Source organism: Pocillopora verrucosa, chromosome 4 (genome assembly GCF_036669915.1).
Source record: "Pocillopora verrucosa isolate sample1 chromosome 4, ASM3666991v2, whole genome shotgun sequence".
Lineage (NCBI taxonomy): Eukaryota > Metazoa > Cnidaria > Anthozoa > Scleractinia > Pocilloporidae > Pocillopora > Pocillopora verrucosa.
The window spans coordinates 23,284,741-23,301,562 of record NC_089315.1 but is presented as its reverse complement, the minus strand read 5'-3'; the positions used below and the strand labels follow the sequence as shown (position 1 = coordinate 23,301,562).

Below are 16,822 nucleotides of genomic sequence, written 5' to 3'. Positions count from 1 at the left end.
CACTTAAAAAAGGCACAGAATTTCATTTTTTATGTAATCACTTGTATAGTCATTCATTTTAGATCAACAAAACATTACTCGCTTTTATATTTGAAATGTTAACAGACTCTATCATAGCGCCAGACCTTAATAGCGAATGTGAAATTCATTCAGTTTCTCTAATTTCTCTATTTATTTATTAACCTTGGTTTTTTCAATTATTTGTTTTTAGTGCTAAAAGTTTCTATTGCGTTGACTGATTGTAGAGGTTTACTCTAAAGAAACACAGAGAGTTTTCCGTTATTTTTTATTCACTTTTTCATTTATACAAAAGAATCATTTGCAGTCCTGAAACTTTTAGGGCCGACTATTTAAACAGAGTTTAGCCTTTGTTTAACAAAACTGTGTCATAAACAATCCTCGATTTAGCTGGACCTTTTATCCAAACATTTATTTTTGTGAAAAGTGTCAAGAGGTTTGAAACAAAACAGATTAAAGCTGGAGACCTACTGATTACATAAAACCGTGGTTTGGGTTTGACCTCGTGTAAATAACCGGTCAGTGGGGTTTAATTTGGCGATTCTTTGTGGTCCAAGACAGCTGGTAAACGAAAGAGACACTTTTTTCGTTTTTGTTTCTTGTTTTTCATTTTGTTTTGTTATTTTTTTTTCAACGTGCAATCCTCACCATCGTTGATTAGAAACCCAAACTTGGAACCAGTCTCATCCAAGAGAAAGACCCCGGCTGTTCGTTCCACTCAGTAGGGTGTTCATTACAGTGTCACATGAGTCATGCGAGTTACGGACCTTTTGGAAAATGAAAATTCATTGAATGGACTTGAACTCGCCATTTAAAGCAAGAAACTTTTCATATTTAATTTTGTAAAAGCAAAGATATTGGAATGAAACCTTCCAATAGAGGTTAATTTAACGCCAAAAAAAAAAATTGGGAATTCGTCAGCATAAATAGCGGCTCTGTTTGTCACGCCATCTACAAAACTGAAAGTATATCCATTGATTGCATGAAGCTAAGAACTTAATTAAGCATCGGAGCGCGGGTTTGAGGTTCGATTCCTCATGGGAACTCAGAAATTTTTTCTTTGTCTCACGCCCGTGACAACACGAAAAACATATTTTGTGGAACACTGATAAATAAACAATGCGCTCTTTAAACACAGTCAGTGGCTCAGCGCTAAAGAGTTATTCACCATAATGTCGAATTAAAATTGCTAGATGTCGACTTTATTTCCCATTGCAGCAAATATATTTTCTCCTTTTTTGCCTCGAAAAAGAAAAGTTACTGCCTGCTTACTGGTAATGAATTATTCAAAGTTAGAGGACAAAATATTACACAATAGCATCATCTTTATCGTAATATAATTTTTGTTTTACATTCATGGCAGCTTCCTCGACCACCATATGATAATCAAGAATTGCCGCGTTTTTTCATTAGAAAGCAAAGCATTTTTTCATTGAAAACCTCGTTGTGCTCTCTAAAATTGTTCAAAACTTAAGGAGCGTGTTAAGGTCAAGTATATTCACGTAACAAAATAATTATAAAATTTCGCCAAATTTTCCCATTAATTTACCAAGAATAAAATTAGAAATATATACGTTAGGACAAAACACGAGTTGAAATATAAGTGACACGTGCCATACAACTGAAAAATACAGTACACTGAGCGTAAGTACAGCTAAACTCCTTGCGATTTCTGGATTTCATGACGCTGTGAGATTTGAAACCGAGTATGATCCATCGCCGTCTTCGCCTAAGTGATAGAGAGACGCTTTTCAACTTGTTTCAAATTTAGTGAAACCATTAGTGAAACGGCCCGTGTATCAAACATCAGTTCTGGATGTTGTTTTTCTAAAATTTGATACATTTAAATATCATCATTTGCTATTTCCATTGTCTTCGTCAGATATCTTCCACGGGGCTTTTCATTTTCCTTCATGTTGTCACAAATTGGTGATAACAGCTAGGGATATCCAAGGGGGCCTAAAGTACCTTTACTCCTTCCCCCCCTCTACCACCACCCCCTACCTCAACAATTTACGATGATATAAATTTCCCGGTTTACTCCAATAAAACACAGGTAAAGCCCCTCCTCTCCCCTCCCCTCCCATCTGTTGGAAAAATCATTCTTAAGACTTGTTTAAATGTAACAGACCACAAGAGTGAGAATAATAAACATTCATTAGCTTCGGTCAGGAGAGGTTATATTCCCTCCGTTACTATTAATTCGTCGCTTTAAACCCACAGCTTGGATTGTTTTTATGGATTAGCTTACGAAAGTGAAACTTCTCCAATTTTTGAAAAGTAAGATATTTCGAACGTCAAAAAAATTAAGCATCAGACTTTCTTTAAAGGAATTTGAGAATTTTAAGACTTTGGGTCCTCCCAAGGCGTTTACAAGCGTTTGGCGTCAAATTTGTTTGCTAAATTTTCGAATATGAAAATTAGCTTTAGTCGTTACGATTTTCTGAAATTATTTGAATGATGACTCAATGCAGTAATTTCAAATTGCAAATCCACCAAAGATATATCAATTTTTGGTTGTTACTTAACCAATGTCAAACTGAATCATTCATGATTTTACCTGATAGTTACAATGTTTCGTTCTCATCAGGATGAATACCCTAATAAGAGAACACGTAGGCAGAGATGTGGTCGGTTTAAACAACAACGCCCATAAAACCCGGCCGTGTTCCTCATTAAGTATTTGTCTTCGTCATGCAGGTCGTGCCCACTGGAAAATGAAAAGAGTGACTCATTACACACATATAGCTTACCTTTTACAGGAAGAAGCTCCAATTGTGCTGTGATTGATCTTTGGATGAAAATCTAACCGCTCAAAAATGATGAACACTTTGGCCTGTCGTTTTCTGTAAAACAAAGAGAATTTCTTTTTTTTGCATGTTGAAATCCACCATAAGCAGTGAAAGTTAGAAACTGAAATACGTGACTTGAAGATGGAACACTAGAAAGCTGGGTAAATTGCTATACATCTCTTCTCATCTTCCTTCCAATAATATAAAAAAATGGGTTCAACAAAGCTCATGTCCTAGACACTCAATTTTTTTCGTTATTGCGGTTTGATTTCTGCGCAAGCAGGGTCGATAGTACAAAGTATTACGGCGATTGACTCTGTCGGAGGCCTTATTTTTATACTCCATAGGCCATGTAACTCACTCAAATAGTCATCAAAATTATTACTGCTGGTTTAAAGCAATTTATTTATTGATCGAGCTTAGCAGTTGTAAATGGAAATCCAGAAAGTCAAACCGTTCTCGCTGTTTTTGGCTGTTTTTTATAAACCTCTAATTTTTCATTTTCTATCGCAGACATTTAAATCTCCTTCTTCCAAGTCACACCAATTAAGCAGGTCATGACTGAGAGAAGTGGGAAGCTTTAAACGTCAAGGACTTACTTATGCTAAGGCAACAGTAGCGAATATGTAGTATTGTGTCGGTTGTTTTAAAACAGACAGTACTTACCACGATCTGTAGCCTTCAGTGTCTTTCTTACTAAACAAAGTTATCTTCCTCTGTCTGTTCTTTGAGTTTTTCCCGGCAAACGTCCTACGTCACTCATCAGACAGCCAATAAAATATGATCATCTGTTTCTGGCACAAAATCATTTCGACTGTCATTTTCGCAGTCAGTTTCGTTGTAGCTTTCCGATATTAACACTTGTTATATCCCAATACGCACAAACGGATCGAGGGGTCTGGGGTTAGGACCTGGCTGGGTCAATGTGATATGTTCTTAGGTGAAATACTTTACTCCCACAATGCCTCTCTCTCCACCCAGGAGTATATAAAAATGAAGAATACAATACTGAAATAGAAAAAAAAAACATTTTATATAGTCTCGGAATACAACGTTGGGGGGGGGGGGGCCGGTGACTTCAACTTGAAGAAAAACTTTGATAGATATATTATAAAATTAAACTATACTTTTATCTGAATTCCGTCATGATATCAGCGGAATAGCTGGCAAGCAAATTAAAGGGTTTAAAACTTGAGTGGTTCAATTACAAGTAGTTTTACTTTTGCATCTGTTTGATCAAAAAAAGGGGACAATTTTTCACACCAGCCTTAAAGGGAAGTAAAACATAACCAAAAGGTAATTCCAGATTATTTCCAACCCTCTATTGAAGTCTCCTTTGATAACTTGACAGTAGCCACCGACCTGCTGACAGGTGTTATTCTCAGTTTGAATGTGATTTATTATATCTTTCATTTATGACATGTCCTATAATTAGTCAGTTTCAGTGTACAGCTTGATAAATTCAAAACCTCATTTGCAGTGAAATCTTTAGCCTTTGTTTAAACCCAGAGATATCATGAATATTGTACAAACCTTGTTTTCTTGGTCCGTACAATTAGTTATAGAAGAAAAAACTTGGTCCGTAACTTACGGTATGGACCTCACACTGCGTTAGTAAGAATTTTGTATACCTTTCACTACATGGGTTAAACATTTTCTCATGCGGCAAGGGAAGGAAATATTTTTACTTTCATCTGGGAGCTTAGGCAACTAATTAAGTGTAGTAATTTCAGTAGTCGCTAGTAATTTTTTCCCTTAGTAAATGCACTTTTAAATCATAGGGCCCACTTGATGATAAGAGGCTGCGTAACTCACATGTCATTGTTAATGACAGTAGCTCCAAAGTCGCAGTGTATCGAAAAATTCATCTGTTTGATATTGATGTGAAAGATGGACCCAGGCTTAAGGAGAGTGACACCTGTATCCCTGGTAACCAGATAGTGCCACCTGTGCCTACCCCTGGGGGGAATGTTGGCTTGGCAATTATATCCTTTGCATAATTAACAGTTAAGTGTGGCTAAGTTCAGATTTTCATTCCTTTTAACTTTCTCAAACAAGCTTGATTTTTGTTTCTCTTTGACAAAGAAGACAAAAATGGAGGTCAGATGGGCTTGAAAACTTTTTAATCAAGGAAAACATGGAACAAAACATATCATGGTCATCTGTTTATTGGTGGTCTTTAAAAGTACTTTACTCTCACAGTGCTTCACTTCATCTAGGAGTATAGATAGCTACTGCCAAACTGTCAGGGCAGCTTTATGAAATTCTGGGCAGAGGGGGGGAGTGGGGGAGGGGGGGAAGGGGTTTGCAATGGAGTGGCATCCCATCTATGGGGAGTAGATTAGTTCCAGCCACATACCTTTTAATGGTTGCTTTAGAAAGTCATGTTGGTCTGCTGTAACAGCACTAAGCTAAAGTGAGAAAAGTGTAGTTCCAAGTTCTGGCGAGATTGCTATGTTATATTATGATGCAAGGCACCCTGCTCTTACAGTGACTCTCGTTACCCAGGATGGTATAAATGGGTACCAGTTAGCTATGAGGGAACCTGATAATATGAAAGACGCTAACCCTGACAAAGTCATTTCTTAGCAGGCCTCGTGTACTGAGTATTGTCCTTGTTCATGTCACTGCAGGTTGTAGATCCTTGGGGCTGTGTTATTGCTCAGTGTCATGAAGGAAATGACGTGTGTGCAGCAGAAATTGACCTTGGATACTTAAACAAGGTTCGGCAACAGATGCCGTCGATGAATCATCGGAGAACTGATACCTATGGAAGCCTTAATTCGGGACCGAAGCCTTGAGTAGGTCTTAACTAAAATGCCCTCGACACGAAAAAGAATTGTCATCGTTCTCGTTTCAATTCCAGCTGACTTAGTGTGTAGAATAGAAAAGAACAGAAAAGAATAGAAGCAAGATACTTTGGTTTTATCAACTGTGTTGATAACGTAAATTAGCCACCTTAGAGAGTTTGTAAAGCTGATGTTTCGAAGGGTTGCTTTCCTACCGACACAGTACCACAGTTTCTTTAAAAACTTACCCCCTTTCACCTGAAGCAACTCGATTTGAACAGAATGTGGTGGCATATTGTTAAATCAAAGTTTTCCTTATGAAATATTTTAACAAGAGGAAAACTTCAAATAACAATAAAGTAAAAGGTGAATCTTCTCCATATATGAGTAAGCTATAACAATAGCAGGACATCGAAATTAAGCCGACAAGACCGAACGCAAGAGGGGAAGTTGACAGCTTCCACTAACACCTGCTACGCTAGTTGATATTACCTTCAAAATTAGCCATTCTTCAATTGAAGAAATAGAGCAGTTCTTAAATGAGTATCGAAAGTGATCCTGGTAGCTTAGGTTTTTCATTTACTTCGCTCTAAGATTGATCTAGAAAAATCACGGTACTTCCTCAACCAATCGACTGCAAAACTAAAACCAATCACGACTTGTTCCCCCCCACATTTTCCCGCACTTCAAGCAGGTTTTCTCGTTTAACTTTGAGTTCTTATTGGTTCATGAAGATGCTAACCTTGGTTCTGATTTGTAGTTGTTATAACTTTGGTTTTGGATTTTCGGTGATTCTCAGTCGAAAACTGTTCGGTCCTAACAAGATGATTCGCTATGATTTGATACTTTCTTCTTCTTGGATTATTTCTCGCTTGTGAGAAAAACTGTCTGACCAACAAGAATTCGTGCAATTAATTACGAATAATTTTTATTTGAAAATTTCGCTTGGAGTAAATGTCAGTATCTGTTAAACAAACAGGAATCAGCAATAAAACATTTAAGATAATATAAACTTGTTATTTGATTAGAATAGTCTCACTAATTTTTTCTAAGACAAATATTCGTCGAATCATTGAAAAAACAGGTATCAGCAATAGAACATTTAAGATAAAATAAACTCTCCTTTGACTAGGATAGTCTCAAGAACTTTTCTGAGACAAATGTTCGTCGAATCGCTGAAAAATTTAGCCTTGAAAAAAAAACTGATCACTGAGGCAATCAATTTCAAATAAAAAGTATGAGCATTATAATGTATCAAAGCAAGAGACATGGGGAGCACTATATTGACCTTACTGTGGTTTTAGAACTTATTTCCTTGCAGAAAGAACTGTCAAAACATTTCATAACTATGTCCTACTCTAATAAAATGCCTCTTCATTATATATATAGGGCAACAGACAGTTTCCGACTGGCAAGAATTTTCAGGTGATTTCAACCTTCAGGAATAATTTTTGTGTTATAGACTTTACATGTAATGGAGGGCTTCTTAGACAAAAGTCTTAAAATTTGCCTCGTTTGAGTAACTAATCACTTGCGGAAAAGAATCTTAAACTTTGTTTGGCTTGACTGAATTATCGCGCTCAAAAAATACTTGCGTAACCTTTGTTTGTTTTGACTAATGAGTTAATGTTTCTCCAACAGAAAGGCTTCTGAAATTGTTAACCCTTTAAACCCTAAGAGTGACTAACATCTTATTTCTCCTTACAATATCACCACTGAATTACTCATTGAGGTCATGAGAATAAAGGAAATGATCACCAACTAAAGAAATTCTTGATTATTTAGACGAATTCTCCTTGTCAGCACCCTAGGAAATGTCTAGAGAACAGTATGGAGAATATGAATATTGGTGTTAGGGTGTAAAGGGTTAACAGCTCAACCGCTGGTTCATAAACACTGAATTATGAACTGTCTTCATGTTCCAGATTATTACACATAGATAGCTAATAAGCGCTCTCAGAAAAGGTTTTCTGTCCTTCACAGATTGCGTTTTTTTCCTTCAGGAAGGCAATTGACCGTTGCAAAGTTTACTTGATCCATTTAAAAGGATTCGCTTCTCTCATGGCTGTTTGGATGTTTTAGACCCGGACCAATTTTCAAAATCAAATGTCACGTTATCGCCAATAAGCATGAAGGGAGCCCACTGAGAAACTTTTTCGAAGCCGTTCTTTCTCAACCATTTCCTGGCCTCGTGAAGGGATTCACTTGCACTTTTACCGCGGAACAAGTTTTGGTAGAAACATCTCATGAATTCCTCCGTGGCTGTGTCTTCTATGGCCCACCGTGCCGCCAACACTGAACGAGCACCAGATCCTAAGAACGCTCGAGCGATTCCAATAATTCCCTCGGCTTTAATCTGCCCACGAGCACTGTGACAACAGCTGAGTACCACCATTTTAGCTCGCAGCCGAACTTTTGAAATGTCCGCCATCGTCAAAAGGAAGTTTTCGTCTTGTGGAGGGAAATTGGTGGGGCAATTAGGAGAGAGAGCAATCTCTCCTCTTTCGCGATCACCATGGGCAGCAAAGTGAATCAGACTTACTGAATTTATTGCATCAAGAACTGCCTCCTTTGTTGCACGGTCTCCAGTCAAAGGTGTCACTCCAAGAAGTCGTCCAATCATTTCTGCTTCCTTTCGTGCGCATGGCAATGATTTTAGGATCTTGCGTTTTCCTTTCAAAAGCACCTCGCCAACCTCAGGATCACCCACTATCAGTGCTCCTCTCTGACTGTGATAGTCTGGGGAACTGTCCTGAATCAGCTTTAGAGTCGTCAGAGAGGGAACGACGCGGATCCTGAAAGTGTCCACTAAATAGAGTCCTCCTTCATCACTAATGGCAGCAAATGGGACTTGGTACATACAGGATTCAGGGACAATTAAAATCTCGGGCTTTTTCAGTAAATCGGCCACGGGAGCGATGATTAACTCGTAACACGACTGAAGATTCGTTTTGAAATCTTTTGGATCATAGTCACGCATGGGCTTGTGAGGTGGCATCGATTCTGTGTCATCTAATGATCGATCTTCGCAATTCTGTTGAGATAAAATGCCAAGGCTGCGGAAGCTCTCTTTGAAAAACTCGTCCAAATCAGGAACTAATTGGGTCACCACGCGTTTCTCCAGACTCACTTTCTTTCGTGAGAAATGAATGGCTCCTGATGCTTCGAGAATCCAGTACCGTGCATGTTCTTTTTCAACTGAAATATAAAGACATGTACAGTCCGTTTCTTTTGGGATGATATTTTGAATGCCATGCCATGACTGTGGATTTCCTGAGATCAGCTCTTGAACAGAGTACTTGGCTGCCATGAAGTCGGCGAGGCCTCTTGCCCGTCTCAGCTCCTCAACATAAAGAGCATCTCTTGGCTCGCCGGTAGAAGAAAGCAAGTAGCTGAGCAACTTGTATGGGAAATTGCCGTGCTCCTCTAGAAGAGAAGTCTTAAAGTGATCGTTATCTTTAAGGAAACCTCGCAACGTGTCGAATTTTCCAATACACTGAAAAAGATATGACATGGCCTCTTTGAGATTAAATTGTGATAGCTTCAACAGCGTTAGTTGACGAAGGCAGCGAAATTCGTTCAAGTTGTGTCCAATATTCTTGCTTATTAATAATGCCCTATTGATGTATTTTTCGGCCACGTTATATATGTCAAGCGAGTGGAAACATGCCCCCAAATTTTTGTATGCGACTACTTCTCCATCTCTGTCGCCAATTTCCTTACAGATTGCAAGGGCTTTCTCGTGATGTTCTTGAGCCTTTTCATAATTCTGAAGATGACAAGAAATTATCCCCAGATGACCGTAAACTGCTGCTTCTCCACGTTTATCGCCAATTTCCTTTGCTATTGCCAGTGATTGCTGTAGATATTTATCTGCTTTAGGGTATTTTCTGAGTGACAGAAACGAAGCTCCCAAGTTTCCATAACACCTTGCTTCTCCACTTCTTTCGCAAAGTTTCTTTTGAATCCGTAGTGCTTCCTCCAAATATTCTTGAGCCTTGTCATATTCACCTAGTAACGAAAACAGGGTCCCGATGTTTCCGTAATCCCTCGCCTCCCCTTTTTTGTCACCAATTTCCAGTCTGATAGAAAGTGCTTTCTGGTAATATTCTTGTGCCTTGTTATAATAACCAAGCGATTGAAACACTGTTCCTAGGTTTCCGTAATCCGCTGCTTCTCCTTTTCTGTCACCAATTTCTAGTCTGATGGCAAGTGCTTTCTCGTGATATTCTTGTGCCTGGGCGTAATTACCAATCGATTTAAACACTGTTCCTAGGTTTCCGTAATCCACTGCTTCTCCTTCTCAGTCACCAATTTCCAGTCTGATAGCAAGTGCTTTCTCGTGATATTCTTGCGCCTGGGCATAATTACCAATCGATTGGAACACTATTCCTAGATTTCCGTAGTCCGTTGCTTCTCCTTTTCTGTCACCAATTTCCAATGTGATAGCAAGTGCTTTGTCGTAATACTCTTGTGCCTTGTTATAATTATCAAGCGATTGAAACACTGTTCCTAGATTCCCGTAAACTGTTGCTTCTCCTTTTCTGTCACCAATTTCCAATGTGATAGCAAGTGCTTTGTTGTAATACTCTTGTGCCTTGTTATAATTATCAAGCGATTGAAACACTGTTCCTAGGTGTCTGTGAATCGTTGCTTCTCCTTTTCTGTCACCAATTTCCAATGTGATAGAAAGTGCTTTCTCGTAATATTCTTGTGCTTGGGCACAATTACCAAGGAATTGGAACACTGTTCCTAGGTTTCCATAAGCCTCTGCCTCTCCTTTTCGGTCACCAATTTTCAGATTGATAGCCAGTGCTTTCTCGTGATATTCTTGCGCCTTGTTATAATTACCAAGCGATTGAAATACTGTTCCTAGGTTTCCGTAATCTGTTGCTTCTCCTTTTCTGTCACCAATTTCCAGTCTGATAGCAAGTGCTCTCTCGTAATATTCTTGTGCTTGGGCACAATTACCAAGCAATTGGAACACTGTTCCTAGGTTTCCATAAGCCTCTGCCTCTCCTTTTCGGTCACCAATTTTCAGATTGATAGCCAGTGCTTTCTCGTGATATTCTTGCGCCTCGTCATAATTACCAATCGATTGGAACACGGTTCCTAGGTTTCCGGAAACCACTGCTTCTCCTTTTCTGTCACCAATTTCCAGTTTGATGACCAGTGCTTTCTTGTAATATTCTTGTGCCTTGTCATAATTACCAAGCGATTGGAAGACTGCTCCTAGGTTTCCGTAATCCGCTGATTCTCCTCTTCTATCACCAATTTCCATTGTGATGGCAAGTGCTTTCTCGTGATATTCTTGCGCCTGGTCATAATAACCAAGCGATTGAAAAACTCTACCTGAATTTCCGTAATTCACTGCTTCTCCTTTTCTATCACCAATCTCCAGTGTGATGGCAAGTGCTTTCTCGTGATATTCTTGCGCCTGGGCATAATTACCTAGCGATTGAAATACTGTTCCTAAATTTCCGTAATTCACTGCTTCTCCTTCTCTGTCTCTAATTTCCAGACTGATGGCCAGTGCTTTCTCATAATATTCTTGTGCCTCGTCATAATTTCCAAGCACTCGGAACACTGTTCCTAGGTTTCCGTAATCCGCTGATTGTCCTTTTCTGTCACCAATTTGCAGTCTTATAGCAAGTGCTTTCTTGTGATATTCTTGCGCCTGGGCATAATTACTAAGAGATTGAAACACTGTTCCTAAATTTCCGTAATTCGCTGCTTCTCCTTTTCTGTCACCAATCTCCAGTGTGATGGCAAGTGCTTTCTCGTGATGTTCTTGCGCCTGGGCATAATTACCAAGCGATTGACACACTGTTCCTAGATTTCCGTAGACCGCTGCTTCTCCTTTTCTGTCACCAATTTCCAGTATGATAGCAAGTGCTCTCTCGTAATATTCTTGTGCCTTGTTATGATTACCAAGCGATTGAAACACTGTTCCTAGGTTTCCGTAATCCGCTGCTTCTCCTTTTCTGTCACCAATTTCTAGACTGATGGCCAGTGCTTTCTCATAATATTCTTGTGCCTCGTCATAATTTCCAATCGATTGAAAGAATGCTCCTAGGTTTCCGTAATCTAACGCTTCTCCTGCTCTGTCACCAATTTCCTTTCTGATGGTAATTGCTTTCTCGTGATATTCTTGCGCCTGGGCAGAATTACCAAGCATTCGGAACACGCTTCCTAAATTTCGGTAAACCGCTGCTTCTCCTTTTCTGTCACCAATCTTCAGTGTGATGGCAAGTGCCTTCTCGTGAAATTCTTGCGCCTGGGCATAATTACCAAGCGATTGAAAAACTGTTCCTAAATTTCTGTAGACCGCTGCTTCTCCTTTTCTGTCACCAATTTCTAGAATGATGGCCAGAGCTTTCTCGTAATATTCTTGTGCCTCGTCATAATTTCCAATCGATTGGAACATGGTTCCAAGGGTTTCGCAATCCGCTGCTTCTCCTTTTCTGTCACCAATTTCCTTTCTGATGGCCAGTGCTTTCTCCTGATATTCTTGCGCCTGGGCAGAATTACCAAGCATTCGGAACACGCTTCCTAAATTTCGGTAAACCGCTGCTTCTCCTTTTCTGTCACCAATTTCCATTGTGATGACCAGTTCTTTCTTGTAATATTGATGTGCCTCGTCATAATTACCAAGCGATTGAAACACTGTTCCTAGGTTTCCGTAATTCGCTGCTTCACCTTTTCTGTCACCAATTTCCAATGTAATAGCAAGTGCTCTCTTGTAATATTTTTTCGCCTGGTCATAATTATTAATCGATTGGAACACTGTTCCTAGGTCTTTGTAATCCGCTGCTTCTCCTTCTCTGTCACCAATTTCCATTCTAATGGCCAATGCTTTCTTGTAATATTCTTGTGCCTTGTTATGTTCACCTAGTGACGTAAACAGGTTCCCGATGTCTCCGTAAACGGTTGCTTCTTCTTTCTTGTCACCAATTTCCAATGCGATAGTAAGTGCTTTGTTGTAATATTCTTGTGCCTTGTTATAATTATCAAGCGATTTGAAGAATGCTCCTAGGTTTCTGTAAGTCGTTGCTTCTCCTTTTCTGTCACCAATTTCCAATTTGATAGCAAGTGCTTTCTCGTAATACTCTTGTGCCTTGTTATAATTACCAAGCGATTGAAACACTGTTCCTAGGTTTCCGTAAATCGTTGCTTCTCCTTTTCTGTCACCAATTTCCAATTTGATAGCAAGTGCTTTCTTGTAATATTCTTGTGCCTTGTTATAATTACCAAGCGATTGAAACACTTTTCCATGGTTTCCGTAAACCGTTGCTTCTCCTTTTCTGTAACCAATTTCCAATGTGATAGCAAGTGCTTTCTTGTAATATTCTTGTGCCTTGTTATAATTACCAAGCGTTTGAAACACGGTTCCTAGGTTTCCGTAAGCCGCTCCTTCTCCTTTTCTGTCACCAATTTCCAATGTGATAGCAAGTGCTTTCTCGTAATGTTCTTGTGCCTTGTTATAATTACCAAGCGTTTGAAAAAGGGTTCCTAGGTTTCCGTAAGCCGCTGCTTCTCCTTTTCTGTCACCAATTTCCAATGTGATAGCAAGTGCTTTCTCGTAATGTTCTTGTGCCTTGTTATAATTACCAAACGATTGTAACGCTATTCCTAGGTCTCCGTGAACCGTTGCTTCTCCTTCTCTGTCACCAATTTCCAATGTGATAGCATGTGCTTTCTTGTAATATTCTTGTGCCTTGTTATAATTACCAAGCAATTGAAACACTTTTCCATGGTTTCTGTAAACCATTGCTTCTACTCTTAAGATACTCTTAACGAGAATTGAGTCGGTAATTGGACCATCCTTATCAAGCGCCTCACTGTTTAGTAAAATCAAACATTCCTCACACAACTCTATGGCTGGTAAAAAACAACCAGTGTTTAGAAGGAAATTGGCGATCGTCATACCTATCAAGACCACTTGTACTGTGTTTAAAACTCCTTCTATGTTGTCCATTGTGGTCTTCTTTGCTGTAAGTTTGAAAGAAGGGAAGGAAACATTATACATAAGAAGCGAATAATTCAAAAAAAATTTACAGCGTGCAAAAATGCTGCTGACGGCTTAGCTCGTCAGTAGTTCTTCCTTACACGTAAATGATAAGAGGCTGTGAAGGAAATGCTTTTAAATGAATACTCTTTGAGTTCTCATTGGCTCTTAAAGGGTATTTTTCTTTCTTCTGATTGGCTGTTAGGATCACTTAGGTTTTGATTTAACAACACTTAATCGAAAAGTGCTCTTATCACTCAACTTACTTAGTTTCTCATTAATTCTGGAAAGGAAATTCCAGATGATTCGTAACAAACATGTTTTCCTATATTTTCCAATTAACTGCTCCAATCATTACAAATAGTTGCAAAGAAAAGTCATGTTATGGATATTAAAATGAAAGTACCTCAAGTATCCGTGGCTTCAAAGTAGCATTCCAACTGTTTCCAAGCGAGACCCTCCAGAGACCATGAAAAAGGAACAGGAATCCTACAAGACGTCACCAAAGAGACTTCTGGTGCGAGGCTTTCAATCTACGTCAGCAATAGGATTTATGTTAGACAATTATTTTAAACAAGACATTCTATGAACAATTTTGAAGTGCTTAAGATATATCATTACAGTCAACTCCCAAAGTACACTCCTGCAGTTTATGAGCTGACAAATGCAAGATTTCTTCAGAATCTCCTGTTACTGATGCTAGCTTAGTAACTAAGCGATGTGAATACTGTTCCCAGGTTTCTCTAATCCACTGCTTCTTCCCGTTTATTACCAATTTTCATTCTAATGACACGAGCTGTCCATCCATATCATTTAAGTTTTTTCTCGTGGACGCGTAAAATTCGCGCTCGCTGAAACTTAGTAACCCAACTTTTGTTACTTTGTAATTCACTCCAGATCAACAGAGCTTGACTCCTTTCAAATTTGAAACGTAAATAGTCTCTAAGAAAGTGCCAACCTATCACAGTGTGACCTTCATAGCTAATGTGACATTCATTCATACTTAACACTAAAAATCAACCCCTGTATGATTGAAAATACTTTCTTCCTTTTTTTTTCTTTCTCCGATTTCTCTGTTCATTTGTTTGTTAGCATTGTTTTGAATTAATTTGGTAGTGAATTGGCTGATTTTGGAATTTCACTAAAAAAAAGGCACAGAATTTAATTTTTTATGTAATCACTTGTTTAGTAATTCATTTTAGATCAAAAAAACATGACTCGCTTTCATATTTGAAATGGTAACAGACTCTATCATAGCACCAGACCTTTATAGCGAATGTGAAATTCATTCAGTTTCTCCAATTTCTCCATTTATTTATTAATTTTGGTTTTTTTAATTATTTGTTTTTCAGTGTCAAAAATTTATATTGCATTGACTGATTGTAGAGGTTTACTTTAAAGAAACACAGAGAGTTTTCCGTAATTTTTTATTTATTTTTTCATTCACACAAAAGAATTATTTGTAGTCCTCAAACTTTTAGGGCCGACTATTTAGACAGAGGTTAGCCTTTGTTTAACAAAACCGCGTCATAAACAACTTCGATTTAGCTGGACCTTTTATCCAAACATTTATTTTTGTGAAAATTGTCTAGAGGTCTGAAACCTAACAGATTAAGGCTGGAGACCTACTGGTTGCATAAAACCGTGGTTTGGGTGAGACCTCGTGTAAATAACCGGGTGTGGGGTTTAATTTGGCGATCGTTTGTGGTCCAAGAAATTTCGAAAGCTTCAATAGTAGACCTTGGCAAAGCTCTCTAACTGTAGTGCTCTCTTTTCTTATAGCCTGGATCAGAATGGCAGACAGGTGGTAAACGAAAGAGACATTTTTTTAGCTTTTGGTTTTTTTGTTTTGCTTTGTTTTTTTCAACGAGTAATCCTGAAATCGTTGATTAGAAACCCAAACTCGGAACCAGTCTCATCCAAGAGAGAGACCCTGGCTGTTCGTTCCGCTCAGTAGGGTGTTCATTACATTGTCACATGAGTCATGCGAGGTAGAGACCTTTTGGAAAATGAAAATTCATTGAATGAACTTGAACTCGCCATTTAAAGCAAGAAACTTTTCATATTTAATTTTGTAAAAGCAAAGATATTGGAATGAAACCTTCCAATAGAGGTTAATTTAACGAAGAAAAAAAAATCGGGAATTCGTCAACTTAAATAGTGGCTCTGTTTGTCACGCCATCTACAAAACTGAAAGTAAATCCATTGATTGCATGAAGCTAAGAACTTAATTAAGCATCGGAGCGCGGGTTTGAGGTTCGATTCCTCATGGGAACTCGGAATTTTTTTCTTTGTCTCACGCCCGTGACAAGACGAAAAAAAAAATTTGGTGGAACACTGATAAATAAACAATGCGCTCTTTAAACACAGTCAGTGGCTCAGCGATAAAGAGTTATTCACCATAATGTCGAATTAAAATTGCTAGATGTCGACTTTATTTCCCATAAATTTCAGCAAATATGTTTCTCCTTTTTTGCCTCGAAAAAGAAAAGTTACTGCCTGCTCACTGGTAATGAATTATTCAAATACATACGTTAGGAAAAACACGAGTTGAAATATAAGTGACAAGTGCCACATGACTGAAAAAATCAGTACACTGAGCTGAACTAAACTGCAATTTCAGGATTTCATGACGCCGTAAAATTTGAAACCGAGTATGATCCATAGCCGTCTTCCTCTAGGTGATAGAAAGACGCTTTCAACTCGCTTCAAATTTAGTGAAACCATTAGTGAAACGGCCAGTGTATCAAACATCAGTTCTGGATTTTTTTTTTTTTTTAATTTGCCTCATTTAAATTTCATCATTTGCTATTTCCATCGTTTTCGTCCGATATCTTCCAAGGGGCTTTTCATTTTCCTTCATGACGTCACAAATTAGTAATAACAGCGGGGGATATCCAAGGGGGCCTGAAATACCTTTACCCCCTCCCCGCCCCCCAACTCCCACCACCCCCTATCTCAACAATTTACGATTGTGATGAAACACAGGTACAGTCCCTCCCCTCCCCTCCCCTCCCATCTTTTAAAAAAATCAGTCGTTGAGACTTGTTTAAAGGTACATCCATAACAGACCACAAGAATGAGAATAGTAAACATTCATTAGCTTCGGTCAGGAGAGGTTATATTCCCTCCGTTACTATTAATTCGTCGCTTTAAACCCACAACTTGAATTGTTTTTATGGATTAGCTTTGGAAATTGAAATTTCTTCAGTTTC

The 16,822-nt window shown here is 38.6% G+C and overlaps 1 pseudogene; it reads right to left on the bottom strand.

The window, feature by feature from the left end:
* Positions 1-7,658: 7,658 nt before the first annotated feature.
* LOC131778775 (tetratricopeptide repeat protein 28-like) lies at positions 7,659-13,577 on the bottom strand (annotated as a pseudogene).
* Positions 13,578-16,822: the final 3,245 nt, after the last annotated feature.